The sequence below is a fragment of the Emys orbicularis genome, chromosome 2 (assembly GCF_028017835.1).
Source record: "Emys orbicularis isolate rEmyOrb1 chromosome 2, rEmyOrb1.hap1, whole genome shotgun sequence".
Classification (NCBI taxonomy): Eukaryota; Metazoa; Chordata; order Testudines; family Emydidae; genus Emys; species Emys orbicularis.
Window position 1 is genome coordinate 235,451,380 of NC_088684.1, and position 15,782 is coordinate 235,467,161.

At 47.0% G+C, this 15,782-nt stretch overlaps 1 protein-coding gene across 1 annotated transcript in view; it reads left to right on the top strand.

Annotated features, from left to right (window-relative positions):
- IGF2BP3 (insulin like growth factor 2 mRNA binding protein 3) overlaps positions 1-15,782 on the top strand; it is a 179,793-nt gene that overhangs the window by 147,079 nt on the left and 16,932 nt on the right. The window lies entirely within an intron of this gene.

Here is a 15,782-nt window from a genome sequence, read left to right on the forward strand (position 1 = left end):
CTTTTGTCAGTCAGGGGTGTGAAAAAAACACCCGTTCTTCCTCTCCTCTCCTCCCACTCCCTCCGACCGACAAAAGCCCCAGTGTGGACAACGCTATGTCAGCAGGAGTTGGTCTCCTGCTGACAAAGCTACCACCGCTTGTTAAGGGCGGGTTCATGATGCCAGCGAGAGAGCCGGCATAGAACGGCTCCCCGGGAGACCTTACAGCAGCACAGCTGCAGCCATACAGCTGTACCACTGTAAGGTCTGTAGTGTAGACAAAGCCTTGGCCTGAAATCAACAAGATGAAGTTCAGTAAAGACAAATGCAGGTTGCTACACTTACGAAGGAAAAATCAAATGCACAACTATAAAATGGGGATTAACTAGCTAGGCAGTGGTACTACTGAAAAGAATCTGGAGGGTATAGTGGATCACATATTGAATATGAACCAACTATTTGATACAGTTGCAAATAAAGCAAATATCATTCTGGGTATTAACAGGAGTGTTGTATGTAAGACACAAGGCAGTTGTTCCATTCTATTCGGCATTGGTGAGGCCTCAGCCGGAGTATTGTATCCAGTTCTGGATGCCACATTCTAGGAAATATGCAGAGAGAGAGTCCAGAGAAGAGCAACAAAAATGATAAAAGGTTTAAAACGGGTTCTCAACACTTTTCTTTGAGGCCCCCCCAAAAACTCCAGGCCCATATGTGCCGCAACAACTGTTTTCTGCATATAAAAGCCAGGGCTGGCATTAGGGGGTAGCAAACAGGGCACTTGCCTGGGGCCCCACACCACAGGGCACCCCGTGAAGCTAAGTTGCTCAGGCTTCTGCTTCAGCCCCAGGTGGCGGGGCCCAGGGCTTAGACTTTCTGCCATGGGCCCCAGCGAGTCTAACACTGGTCCTGATTGGAGGATCCCCTGAAACCTGCTGTCAGCCCCTGACCCCTGGTTGAGAACCACTGGTTTAGAAAACCTGACCTATGAGGAAAGGTTTAAAAAAACTGTGCATGTCTGATATTCAGAAAAGAAGACTGAGAGGGGACTTCAGGGCCCCTCTCAAGAGGATAATGATCAGTCATTCTCTATATCCACTAAAGGTAGGGCAAGAAGTAATCTGCAGCAAGGAAGATTTAGGTTAGATATTAGGAAAAATTGTCCAGCTTGAAGGGTGGTTATAAGTACTGGGATAGGTTACCAAAGGAGGTGAGGAATTCCCATCATTGGAGGTTAAGAACAGGTTAGACAAACACCGTCAGGGATGGTCTAGGTTTATTCAGCCCTGCCTCAGCATGGGGGGGGGGGAGGGGGGGGTGTCTAACTCTACATTTCTATGATTCTGTGACTATTCCTCCTCTGCTTCTGAGATTTACACCTTGGGCTCTATTAACAGCATTCCTGATGGGTACAAGTCTTTTGGTGGTTTGCAGCAATAGAGGATGCTTCTTAAGATAATCAGGCTCTTGTCCATTAATGGCTTTAAAGCTTAGGGCCAAGATCTGGAGTCAAACTGAGGCAGTGGAGTGAGTAGAACACTGATGTGATTTGCCCCTTTTCTTAAAACTGGCTGCTGTATAGTATTCGAGTAGGTCTCAATGTGTCTTTCAGTGCCAGGTGTTAAGTTACAATAGTCTAACCTGGAGGTGAATTGTGTGCTCATTGGCTGGATGGATTGCAATAACTTGGCCAACTAGATTGTGGGGGGAAAAGCATTTCTAATCTTTGGTGTGTTCCCTGTGTGTCCAGAACCCATGGGTCATCCATAAAACACACAGACTCTGTACCACCTTAGTGATTGGAGAGTAGCTTCTCTCAATGGAGGACAAAGTTCATGTCCCAATTAACTCCTTGAGTGTTTCCCTGGTCCTAAAAGCATTACTTCTATATTACATGGGTTAAGAGTGAGCCAGCTGTTTTCATCCATGTGGTGATCTCAGACGTGGAATATGTGGGTCAGTGTGGTGGGAGGTGTTGTCTTTATAGGCATTGAAGTCTCAAAGGACATCTCATCTAGGAGAGCCCAGTGCCATGCTGGAATGTACTTCAACTTAACTCCAGTAGGAACACTACCAAGCTTTGGGGACATCTGAGTGCCACTAAGATTTCTATTCCCCCCCATCTCCTGGACTCTCCTATCAGGCAGGGATGGACACTAAGAATTTGTCTCCAGGGTGGGGCTTCTCTGCAGTTGAAGTTAGAGGTGAACAGCATTCTTACTTAAATTTTTTTCTTGACGGCATTCAGCATTGAAATCAGCTTTATGCCTTTGATCCTTACCCTGAAATTACAGAATACTAGCAGATGATTTTAGAATTGGAGGATAAAGTATAAATCATTTATAAACTAGAATGCTGGGGAACAGCTGACTTGGGTTCTAGCTTGTTAGTCTCCATTGGCTGCATCACTTTATCTAATATAGTAAGTGGTGACCCAGGAGGTATTTACAAGGAGGTTATAAAACTCAGTGTATGGCACATTGGGCCTGTATAGCAAAATCTTAAATAAGCTTTTCTTAATGAGCCTCTTGTTTCCAATGAAGGCTTTAACATTAAATGTTGGTATGGGGGAGGGGGGGGGGGGAAATAAACTCAGACTTTTTTGACCAATGTCAGAAGCTTATTTTGTATTAATGCATTGACTCTTACTGGAATGTCTTCCAGGATACTAGGCTTAATGTTACTTTCCCCTTCCTGCAAACTTTTATTACTAAATAAATAAAAGCATTTACTATAGCTGTAGGCCAGTGTAATTCTTCAAAGCGGGTTGAAAAAGTGTGGTTTAAATTTTGGTTTGGGGTCTGGTAGGGGTTGAATAAAACAGTTCATCAGTTTCTGATGAAGTTTAGAGCATTCTGAAGACCAAGTGAGTCACTTATGTTGAAAAATATAAATCTGCTTTGCCTTAGTGGAGGTGATTGTGATTGTGGGGGAGGGGAAATGGCAGAGAAGAGCTTTTTAATATAGTGCCTATTGCACACAGATTCTGTTCCATTAAGTGGATTTGCTCTGTATATTTTTTAAAAATAGTATGCTAGGTTGGAGCCAAACGCATTGGATGGGATTGTTTCAGGCAGACTTAAAATAGTTTTGAACTATTTCCCTCACAACTAAAAACTGACCTTGGTTGGGAGTGAGTAACGTGACCTGGTGATTTTGAAATAGATGCCTCATCCTAAGATAACTGTGCTCCAGCACATGTAGGGTAAATAAACCATATATTGGAGATACGTAACAGAGGTAGAACGCAGAGAAGGTCCAATTCCTTACCCATGGCAGTATGGCAAAAATACCATATACTTCAGTATTTGCAGGATTGGGTCTTAAAAGATATATAAATTGTAACCTGAATGTTGTAATAGACTGCACCAGTATTGGGAGGAGATATGAGCCCATGAGAAGTTGGTAAATAAAAATTCTTCATACCAATATCTCTGGGAGGTTTCACAACAAGGTTGTGAGTAACTCTGAAATGCTGAAGTTAGTAAGAGGAACAGAAATGGCAAAAAACACTTCATGCTTCCTAATCAAAGATGGGTGGCTGCTGGAACTCTACATGTGACTGAGAAAGTTGTGACAGCTGAGCCTCAGCTCAGTAACCTCAGCAGCAGATAATTGATGCAGCACATTTGGAAGAGGAGGGAGGAAATGAAACTGCATTTTATTTATATACAAATCTGACAAAATTCCAAATCAGAACCATGTCCTGCTCTCTTATATTTGCAGGGAATCTGACCAGTCCTTGTGGCTTTTGTTTCCCCCCCCCTCCTTCTCTATTCTCACAATGTCTTCTCCAGTTTCCCCCAGTTTCCTTCTTGCCTGGTCCCCAGTTCTACACTTCCTAGAGCCTTCTCACTTTTGAGGTCTTCATGGGGGCGGTTCACTACTACTCCTTGTCAAGGCTGCTTCCCCACTTTGAACTTTAGGGTACAAATGTGGGGGCCTGCATGAAAACTTCTAAGCTTAACTACCAGCTTAGATCTGGTCCGCTGCCACCATCCCAAAGCTGATTCCCTTCCCTGGGTAGCCTTGAGAGACATTCACCAATTCCCTGGTGAATACAGATCCAAACCCCTTGGATCTTAAAACAAGGAGAAATTAACCATCCCCCCTCCTTCCTTCCACCAACTCCTGGTGAATACAGTTCCAACCCCCTTGGATCTTAAAACAAGGAGAAATTAACCATCCCCTCTTCTTCCTCCCACCAACTCCTGGTGAATACAGATCCAACCCCCTTGGATCTAAAAACAAGGAAAAATCAATCAGGTTCTTAAAAAGAAGGATTTTAATTAAAGAAAAAGGTAAAAATCATCTCTGTAAAATCAGGATGGAAAATAACTTTACAGGGTAATCAAACTTAAAGAGCTCAGAGGATTCCCCTCTAGCCTCAGGTTCAAAGTACAGCAAACAGAGATAAACACTCTAGTAAAAGGTGCATTTACAAGTTGAGAAAACAAAGTAAAACTAACTCGCCTTGCCTGGCTGTTTACTTACAAGTTTGAAATAGGAGAGACTTGTTTAGAAAGATGTGGAGAACCTGGATTGATGCCTGGTCCCTCTCAGTCCCAAGAGCGAACAACAACCAAAACAAAGAGCACAAACAAAAACCTCCCCCCCCCCCCCCCCAAAGATTTGAAAGTATCTTGTCCCCTTATTGGTCCTTTGGGTCAGGTGTCAGCCAGGTTACCCGAGCTTCTTAACCCTTTACAGGTAAAAGGATTTTGGAGTCTCTGGCCAGGAGGGATTTTATAGTACTGTACACAGGAGAGCTGTTACCCTTCCCTTTATAGTTATGACACTCCTACTAGATTTTTAGGGGAGGTGGTGACTACCCCTCTTCCCATCCATATTTCTGTGGAGGTGGGAAATTGGTAGACCAGTCGTCTTCAGCTATCCCTCAATGCTAGGATGATGTCTGCCAAGGGGGTTCATTGGTGAGTTTTTAAGTGGCTGAGGAGTCCAATTCTTCTGTCTCATGAGCACATCTGTTCTCCTTAAAGTGATCTGTGGCTTGGTGTATGGCAAGGCCTAGACAACAAGAATTGCATTTTGGGACTAAAAACAAGAATTTTTGCTATAAATTGGGGACGTATCAGTTGGAAGTGACGGAGGAGGAGGACCTGGGTATATTGGTTGATCACAGGATGACTATGAGCTGTCAGTGTGATGCAGATGTGAAAAAGACTAATGCAGTCCTGGGTTGCATCAGGCAAGGCATTTCCAGTAGAGACAGGGAAGTATTAGTACCATTATATAAGGCACTGGTGAGACCTTATCTGGAATAGTGTGTGCAATTTCTGGTCTCCCGTGTTTAAGAAAGATGAACTCAAGCTGGAGCAGGTGGAGAGAAGGGCTGATAGGATGATCTGAGGAATGGAAAACCTACCTTATGAGAGGAGACTCAAAGAGCTTGTCTTGTTTGCCTAACCAAAAGAGGGCTGATGGGAGATATAATTGCTCTCTAGAAATACATCAAAGGGATAAATACCAGGGAGGGAGAGGAGTTAAGGTTAAGCGCCAGTGTGGACACAAGAACAAATGGATATTAACTGGCCATCAACAAGTTTAGGCTTGAAATTAGATGAAGATTTCTAACAATCAGGGGAGTGAAGTTCTGGAACAGCCTTCCAAGGGGAGTAGTAGGGGCAAAAAAAACCCTAATTGGCTTCAAGACAACCTGATAAGTTAATGGAGGAGATGGTATGATGAGACTGCCTACAATGGTATTTAACCAATCTGTGACTGCTAGCAGCAATTATTTCCAACGGCTGGTGATGGGACACTAGATGGGGAGAGCTCTGAGTTACTACAGGGAATTCTTTCCAAGGTGTCTGGCTGCTGGGTCTTGCCCACATTCTGTGGGTCTAACTGATTGCCATATTTGGGGTTGGGAAGGAATTTTCCCTCGGGTCAGATTGGCAGAGACCTTGAGGGTTTTTCACCCTCCTCTGTTGCATGGGGCATGGGTCACTTGCAGGTTTAAACTAGTGTAAATGGTGGATTCTCTGTAACTTGAAGTCTTGAAATCATGATTTGAGGACTTCAGTAACTCAGCCAGAGTTGATGGGTCTATTACAGGAGTAGGTGAGTGAGGTTCTGTGGCCTGCAGTGTGCAGGAGGTCAGACTAGATCAGGGATTCCCAAACTGTGGAATGTGTACCCATAGGGGTATGTGAGACATCTCGGGGGGAGGAGGGGGTATGCAGGAGAAATTGTGTAATGGATGGTTTTAATTATTTATTATTTATCGCATTTTCACAATAGGCTATTCAGATGAAGGTTTAAAACTCTGTGGGAATTTGTTACATAAAATACAGTAGTTAATTTACTTCAAGATGTGCCAGTGAGAACAGAGACACTGACATACAGAGCTCTCACCTCCAAGCACCGTACAGTGTGGGTTCAGTTGCCCAGTAATTGTCCAGTCTAAGTGAGCTCAGAACTGAGTCAGGTTTTTTTTATTTCCATTATTATACATCACACTGTAACTATATCTATACGTAACAGTGAAATATGGGCAGATGGCTAAAGACGGGTAGCGTTCAGAAGAAGACGCGAAGTATCAGTGATGAGAAGGGTAGGGGTACGCGGGCGGCTGGGGGAGTTGGAAGGGGGTACGTGGGCGGCTGGGGGAGCTGGAAGGCAGTACGTGGGCGGCTGGGGGAGCTGGAAGGCGGTACGCGGGCTCGGGGAGCTGGAACACGGTACACAGTAAGAAAAGTTTAGGAACCTCTGGACTAGATGATCATGATGGTCCCTTCTGACCTTAAAGTCTGAGTCTGAGACACAAGCAGCCTACCAGGGCCCAGAAACCTTTCCATCTGTGCAGCGATTAGTGGGCCTTGAAGTTCAGCAGTGGCTCCAGTATACTGAGCCACTCCTTGCTGCCTACCCCAAAGATGCTTGGATGGAGAAGGTTCTTTCTTGGTAGCTATATCCCCTGGAGGTCTGGTGTGGAAGAGTAGCTAACTAGCTCCTGCTGAAGAGCTTGGGAGCCCTGTGGAGCCATGACTTCCCAGTGCGTGTACATGTGCATGCTATGCAATGATCCTTCTGCGATTAGAAGTGCTGTAAACTTGCCTAAAAACACATAATCTTTGTGGTCTTGAGAATCTCTTTCTACTAAAGCTGGGAATGGCTCCCTCTTTGAAAGGTGAGCTGCAACGGAAACTATTGAACTCTTTTTGTTCTTTTCATATAAATACATAAAGATGTCTCCGGGGATTTTTTGGCTTGGTTTTTTACCTTAGAAATAGTAAGATCTCCTCCCCTCCCCTCCCCCCCCCCCATTTTTGGTGCAGGACTCTGGAGGATTGGGGGCATTGTAGTAGGCCAGAACCTATGCTAAAGCTATTCTGGCCTTTTAGTTAAGAAGGGAGGGAACACTGAATCTTAGACTGCACGCAGTGGAGAATGATTTCACTGAATTTAGTTCTCATGGTGTATTTGTAAGACTAGGAATTTAATTGTGATGCCATCTCCAGGCTAGAGGTTCCTGAAAAACAGCATGACTAAGTGGCATGGCACTGAGGAAACTGAATGATGATTAAATGCCTAATTTGAAAGATTGTCCAGGAATTCCAGTAATTTGCACAGGTAATGATGTTGGGTGGCTTAGTCATCACACTATGTGCTCATGCATTTTCAGTGGAGGACAGTCTTCCAATCAATACAAGGATATTTGGTGTGGGGAAGTAGTAAAAATTCAATTTGAATCTGATGTTCCCCTGTCTTGTCTGCACTACGGTCAGACCTTGCCAGGGGAGCAAGAAAACCCTCATCATTTTGACATCTGTGCTTAAAACAAACAAAACAACCCTCCCCACCCAACAACAACTTAATTTATTTGTTGTAGACTAAAATGGCCGGTTAGAAGAAATTAAATGGAAATGCTTCTCTCAAATACGATACCTGATGGTAAGATGTCTTTTATATAACTGCAGAGTAGAATTTGAAAAACACTGATAAATTAGAACATCACTCATTAGACTTCTCCCTTTCTCCTCCCCTAGATTCTATTATTATTCATCAAGCATCCATATAAATTCTAGGGCACCTCAGAAAACTAGTAAACTGGTCCCTGCTTTGAAAAGTTTGCAATCTAAATTTAACATGAGATGAGTGAGGGTTGTAAACAGATATGAATAGGGAGGGAGGAGAGGCAGGACTAGAGTGACATACGACACTGTTACTCAGTAAGGCATGTAGTTATCGTGATCATTCATTTACCTTTTTTCATTTTGTTGCCCATTCTTCACTTATAAGTGAGATGACAGAAGTGAGGTTTTAGTAGTGAATTGGATTTAGCAGAGAATAGTTTGGCAAACATGTTTGAGAAGGAACAGTGTTGCAAACATGGGGCAACGTGACAAGGAGGGCATGGAAATACTTATTAAAGAAGGGAATGAAGTTGGTGTCACTGGCAAGGCAGGGAGGGTGAGGGAAATGCTTAGATCAGGTCGGAGATGTAAGTAGGGGCTGCATGCATGATGGAGGGCCTTTAAAGCAACATCAAGAAGTTTGCGTTTGATTCGAAGCACAGTGCAGAGCCAATGAAATCACTCAAAGGAGTGCTGGGGGCGAGTTGTTGAAACAACTTAACTCGTGGGAGAGATTATTTTGGCAGTGACATTTTGGATGGATTGGAGTGGGGCCAGGTTGGTATTCAGAGAGACCAGAAAATTGGAGAAGGCAGTAGTTGAGATGAAACAGAGTGAGGACAAGAGGTGTGCTATTTGGGTTGGAAAGGAAGGATTGCTACTAAACTGAGTCCATTTCATGTAGTACTTTTATAGCAGTGGTTCTCAACCAGGGGTATGCAGAGCTCTTCCAGGGGGTACATTAACTCACCTAGATATTTGCATAGTTTTACAACAGGCTACATAAAAAAACTAGCGAAGTCAGTAAAAACTACAATTTCATACAGACAATGACTTGTTTATAGTGCTCTATATACTATACACTGAAATGTAAGTACAATATTTATATTCCAATTGATTTATTTTATAATTATATGGTAAAATGATAAAGTAAGCAATTTTTCGGTAGTGTGCTTTGACACTTTTGTATTTTTATATCTGTTTTTGTAAGCAAGTAGTTTTTAAGTGAGATGAAACTCAGGGATATACAAGACAAATCAGACTCCTGAAAGGGGTACAGTAGTCTGGAAAGGTTGAGAACCACTGCTTTACAGGAATTGGACTAAAAATGCTGATTTATTTCAACAAATTGATACTGCTTCTGAATGATGAGTGAGTGGCATTACCATGAGGTCTTTCATGGGATCTGATGTGATAATGAAAGAAGGAATTCTGTTTCCTGTAAGTGATTTAACATGTAGTTATGTTACTGCTGATTTAATTTGAAATAAGCGGTTTAAAATTCCAGTTGCCCATGTGCCTGTGAAGAAAAACATGTCAAGTTATGTGTCATAGTTATCGGAAACAACTGGCAGAGTTTATTTTCATTCTAAATATGTCTATTTTTATACTCTTTACCTGGTCCTTGGAGCTGTGCCTAGAAGATGTCTCCTTTCCACCCCCAGATTATAGTTGGCTTGTGTTTTATCAACAATGGAAAAGAAAAACGTGAAACAAGTATGTTCTTCTTCGAGTGCTTGCTCATGTTGATTCAATTCTAAGTGTGCACATGCCCACGTGTGTGGTCGTCAGAGATTTTTCCTTAGTAGTATCCGTAGGGTTGGCTGTGGTGCCCCCTTGAGTGCCGTGCTCATGCATCAATATATCAGGCACCGCTGGCCCTACGCCCTCTCAGTTCTTTCTTAGCACCCATGGTGGTTAGTCGGAGCGCCTTTCCTTGCATAGCAAGGGCTACCGGTTTAGTCTGTTCTGACTTTGAGCCTTAGGGCCTTGTAAATAGTTGTTTACAGTTGTTAGTGTCAAGTAATTAATTGTAGCTAGAAGTTAGAGTCCCAGTGGGGACTTCGCCCCAGGTACGGCATGCCCCAGTCTCTGGGGTTTAAGCCCTGCGTGGACTGTAACAGGCCTATGCCTGTAAGTCACCCCCACAGTAGCTGCCTCAAGTGCTTGGGGGCATCACATGTGAAGGACAAGTGTCCTATCTGTAAAAAATGTTTGCCCCGGGACTCAGAAAGAGCCGAATATTCGTTTGAGGACTCTCCTTATGGAGGCTGCCTTCCGTCCGGCTTCCGAGCCGTCCCACCAAGATTTGACTCCTACTGCCTCGATCCCCGGCACCAAGCTCCTCCCGGCACTGCTCCCCATCACCAGTGCCCAGAAAGAAAACTAAGAAGCACGGCTCCCCGGTACTGGACAAGAAAGGCCATGGGGCATTGGGCAAATGACCCAGTTCAGGCTGCCTGGCCACTCCAGAGCCACGTGGACCCATAGCCCCTTAAAGAATCCACCACCAACTCCCAGGAGTGGTAGGGGACCCAAACTTATGGCGACATTGATGCCTTCCCAAGTTTCCCTGGTGCTGAGAGAGCAGAGGCCTCCACCTGTGCCGCTGGCACCACGCATGCTGCAGGAGGCGGCAAAGGCTCCCTATGAGGGCAAGCCAGCTGCTAAGACCCCCAGGGGCAGTGGAGCACTGCTGATCCCCTGAGCCAAAGCAGTGCTCTCCATCTCCACATCACAGATCTCCAGTGTCGCAGCCCAGGCCCTCTTGGGCTCACCCTCACCACATTCGCAGTCCCTGCCATCTTGACACGGATCACCTGGGGGAGGCGCTGGTCTCTGTACCACCAACACTGTTCACCCTCCGGCTGGTCATCCTCTTGGCGCAGATCTCCGTCACCTGCCCTGTGGGAGTGCTCCCCGTTGTGATACTGGTTCCCTCCAGCCCCGGCACTGATCCTCCTCCAAGCACTGGTCTCCAGCAGCAACAGTTAGCAGGCAGACACAGACGGCAATGGCCCCGACATGGTCACCGGTAGGGGATTCCTCCAGCATGGCAGGGCAATTTAGCCCCTTGCCGATACTCCACCAGCACGATTGGGCACCTGAGGCCGTGTCAACATCCATGCTGCTGCCTTGGCAGCACGGCCAGTGCTGGTGATGATGATGCCCCCTTCACAGCGCTCAACTGCCGGCACCTCGGAGAAACAGGTGACGGCCTCGGGCTTGGTGCATGAAGCATGCTCGGAGGTCGGGGTAGAGGAGCCCACTCCAAAATCCTCACTCCCCCATGGGGGTTGATGCCCCGGAGCGCCTCCCCCCCTCCACCCCAGTACAGTCGTCATCGTCCTCCCCAGACGAGGCAGTCGTGGGATCGTCAAGAGCCAGCCTGCCAGACGATTTTAAGGAATACCAGGCCCTGCTTCGACAGGTGGCTGAGAACTTGGGCCTAGAGGTGGAGGAGATGGCCGAGCAGGTGGACATCTTGTTCAGTGTGTTCTCTACCTCTACCCCACCCGTGTTGCAGTACCATTGCATGACAGGGTCGTGAAAATTAAGGCCCTCTGTCAAACCCCGTCATCCATCCCTTCTACCTCCAAAAGGGCTGAAAAGAAGTACTTCGTCCTGGCCAAGAGGTTTGAGTACCTTTATACCCACCCACATCCGGGCTCACTGGTTGTCTCTGTGGCCAACAAGGAGAAGCAGGGGCAGGCCAGTTCAACTCCCAAAAACAAAAAGGCCAAAAGACTGTACCTTTTCGGGACAAAAATGTATTTAACAGCCAGCCTGCAATTCCGGGGGGTGAACCACCAGGCACTTTTGGTCAGGTATAACTTTAACTTATGAACTTCCTCCGTAAGTTCAAGGAGTCCCTCCCTCAAGGTTTGGCTCAGGAATTTGGCATCCTGGTGGAGGAGGGTACCGTGGCAGCGAGATGCTCTCTCCAAATGGCATGGGACGCAACATACTCAGCGGCTAGGGTGGTCACTTTGGCAGTAGTCATGAGGCGCAGCTCTTGGGTTCAGACCGCCAGCCTATCCCAAGAGACGCAGACCTTGATCCAGGACCTCCCATTTGATGGGAATGGACTTTGCAGAGCAGATGGATGCAAGGCTGCATGGGTTAAAAGGACACCCAGGCCACCCTTCGCTCGCTGGGTATGCATATGCTGCAGTCTGCAAAGATGCTGTTCCAGACGCCCCATTGCCAAGACCTTGGCAGCCTCGTCCAGGGTCTTCAAGGAGAAGGGATAGAGACACGAGCTTTAGTCGTTACCACCCTTCCTCCTCCCGCTCACCCGCGCAGCCCAGCCCGGCAAAGCATCCTGGGGGCTAGTAGCGCTCATTTTGAAGGTGTGCTCGAGAGCAATGCCCCAGTCAGCTCCCAGGATCCACCTTGTTCTTTCCTCGACCGTCCTCGTCCCCACCATTTGACCTGGTCACAGGTCACCTCGGACTGCTGGGTGCTGGACATAGTATCTCAGGGCTATACCATGTAATTTTTAGCCGCCCCTCCGACCCATTTCCTTCCCCCCTAGCTCCCCCCTCCAATCCCTCTTCAGGGACCCATCTCACAAGCAACTTCTCGTTCAAGAGGTCGAGGACTTCCTGCATCTGGGGGCCGTAGAGGAGGTTCCTTGGGACATGAAAGGAAAGGGATTCTATTCCCGCTACTTCCTAATCCCGAAAGCAAAAGGGGGCTTCAGACCCATTCTGGACCTGCGTCGCCTCAACGAGTCTTTCAGAAAGTTGAAGTTTCACATGGTCTCCCTGGCTTCCATCATCCCCTTCCTGGATCCGGGAGACTGGTATGCCACCCTCGACTTGAAGGACACTTATTTCCATATCTCTATATTCCAAGGTCACAGGCGTTTCCCCCATTTAATAGTGGGCAGACGCCTTTTTCGATTCATGGCACTGCCCTTTGGCCTCTCATTGGCCCCGAGGGTGTTCCCAAAATGTATGGCGCCAGTGGCTGCTTACATGAGACGTTGAGGGGGTCCAGGTCTTCCCGTATCTCGATGACTGGCTCATCAAAGGCAGGTCTCGGGAACAAGTGCAGAGGAGCCTTGATCTGGTGCGTTCCACCTTCTGCAACCTGGGCCTGTTAATAAATGAGAAAAAATCCACCTTAAGGCTGGTGCAATGAATAGAGTTCATTGGGGCAATTCTCGACCCCACATGAGCCAGAGCCTTTCTTCCAGAAGCACGTTTTCAGACCATGGCTCTCACCTGTCTCAGTTTTTGGGGCCGCCTGGCCACATGCACATACATGGTCAGTCATGCCCGGCTCCATCTTCGGCCTCTGCAAGCATGGCTGACTTTGGTCTACATCTCGAACAGGCATGACCTAGACCAGATAGTCAGGGTGCCAGAGCATATCTGGGAGTCCCTGAATTGGTGGGTGGACCCTGGGTCGGTGTTTGAGGGAGTTCCCTTCTCAGCCCCATCCCCGTTGCTGACCCTGGTCTCCGATGTTTCAGAGCTGTGCAGGGGAGCCCACCTGGGCGAGCTAAGCAACCAGGGCCACTAGTTGCAGGACAATCTGGCCCTCCATATCAACGACAGGGAGCTCAGAGCAGTTTGTCTGGCCTGCCAGGCTTTCTTGCCCCACCTGAAGGGCAAGGTGGTGCAGATCCTGACAGACAACACCGCCGCAATGTATTTACATCAACAGGCCGGGCGGAGCTAGGTTGTCGGTTCTTTGCCAAGAAACCCTCAGCCTTTGGGATTTTTGTGTGCGGCATGCCATTCGTCTGGTAGCCATGCACCTGCCCGGAACCAAGAACATATTAGCAGATCACCTCAGCAGGACCTTCTCGTCTCGCCACGAGTAGTCGCTCCATCCGGAGGTGGTCAGCGTAATCTTCCAGAGGTGGGGGACACCCCAGCCGGACCTGTTTGCATCCTGGCAGAACAGGAAATGCCATGTGTTCTGTTCGTTCTGGGGGATGGACAGGCACCCCCATCAAACAGCTTTCCACTCCTGTGGTCGGGGGGGGGCGGGTTGATGTACGCCTTCCCAGTGCCGTTAATTCACAGGGTCCTTGTGAAGATCAAGCAGGACAGGGTGAAGATTATCCTAATAGTCCCCACGTAACCTCACCAGTACTGGTTCGGCACGTTGCTGAACCTTTCGGTAGCTGCCCCGCTGCAGCTTCCCCTCTGGCTGGACCTGCTGTCCCAGAACCACGACAGCCTTCTGCACCCAAACTTGGAGGCGTTGCACTTGACAGCAAGGCTACTGCATGACTAAATGTGGACGAATGGGAATGCTCAGCCTATGTTCAGCAGGTCTTGCTGGGTAGCAGGAAACCCTCCATGAGAACGACTTACCTGGCCAAATGGAAAAGGTTCATGTGCTGGGCCTCGGAACAGTGTATCTGAGCAGAGCAGGGCTCACTGCAGGAGATCCTGGATTACCTGCTACACCTCAAATTCCAGGGTTTGTCCCTTTCATCGATTAAGGTCCACCTGGCTGCTATCTCGGCTTTCCACCATCCGTTCCAAGGCAGTTCGATCTTCACTCATGACGTGACAACCCAATTTTTGAAAGGTCTGGAGCATTTTTACCCACACGTCTGGGATTCCTTCCCTCCCTGGGACCTGAATCTTATGCTGTCGAGGCTCATAAAGCTGCCAGCTTCCTGTTCTCTCCTGCTTCTCTTCTGGTTGCGGTTTTGTTTCTGGTTGCGGTAATGTCGGCCCACAGAGTGTCCGAGATCAGGGCACTCACTTCGGAGCCGCACCCACCGTTTCTGCCCAAGGTCATTTCATAGTTTCATACTGGCTAGGACATATACTTACCCATCTTCTTTCCAAAGCCTCATACGTCAGATGAGGAGCGCAGGCTACACACCCTGGATGTCAGGAGGGCACTGGCCTTCTATTTAGATAGAACAAAGCTGTTCTGTAAGTCATCTGAGTTGTTAATTGTGGTGACAGACAGAATGAAAGGTCGCCCAGTGTCAGCCAGGAGGATTTCATCCTGGATTACAGCCTGCATCCGCTACTGTTATGAGCTGGCGGAGGTGCCTCCGCCGGCGATCGTGACGGCACACTCGACTAGGGCACAAGCGTTGTCCGCAGCCTTCCTGGCACAGGTATCAATCCAAGAGATCTGTAGGGCTGCTAACTGGTCGTCTGTCCACACATTCGTCTCTCATTATGCGCTTACCCAACAAGCTCAAGACGACGCTGGCTTTGGCAGAGCAGTGCTGCAAGACCATGAACTCCGAGCCTACCTCCATTGGCACTGCTTGTGAGTCACCTAGAATGGAATCGACATGAGCAAGCACTTGAAGAAAAAACGGTTACCTACCTTTTGTAACGGTTGTTCTTCGAGATGTGTTGCTGATGTCTGATATCCTGTGGTGAGATGGGATGGTCCTTGCGATTTCAGAAACTCTTAACCTTGCATTTAATTTAGAAACTCTTAATCTTGCATTTAATTTACTGTTTTGGGACTGCTGCCAAGACTACAACTGTTATATAATCTTACACATGAGGGCTCAGTGGCAGTTTTAAAGTTGGTTATGTATCATTCCAGATCACTCCTACACAAAGGAAGCTGTAAAATATATGTAACTCTAAGGCTCGTTATGCAATTTGTGTGTCAAGGTCAGTGTAATTTACCTTCAAAATTAAACAAAAGGGAAATCTAGAAATAGTTCACTTATTTAACCTTCAGTCCATTTAGTTTTGCACACTTGCAACAGTCTAATCTGCCCAGTCATAAACTGGAAAAACACCAAGGTAGAGTTGATAGCCAAAAATGAAACATCCCTTTTAAAAATCTCTCAATTATGGTCTTAAAGTGGAAATGTTAAAATCACAACTTTTTTTTTTAAGACTGAAAGAATCATCTTAGGCTTGAATTGTTCTTTCATATACAGTTGGATTTCATGATCGTCATTAAACATTT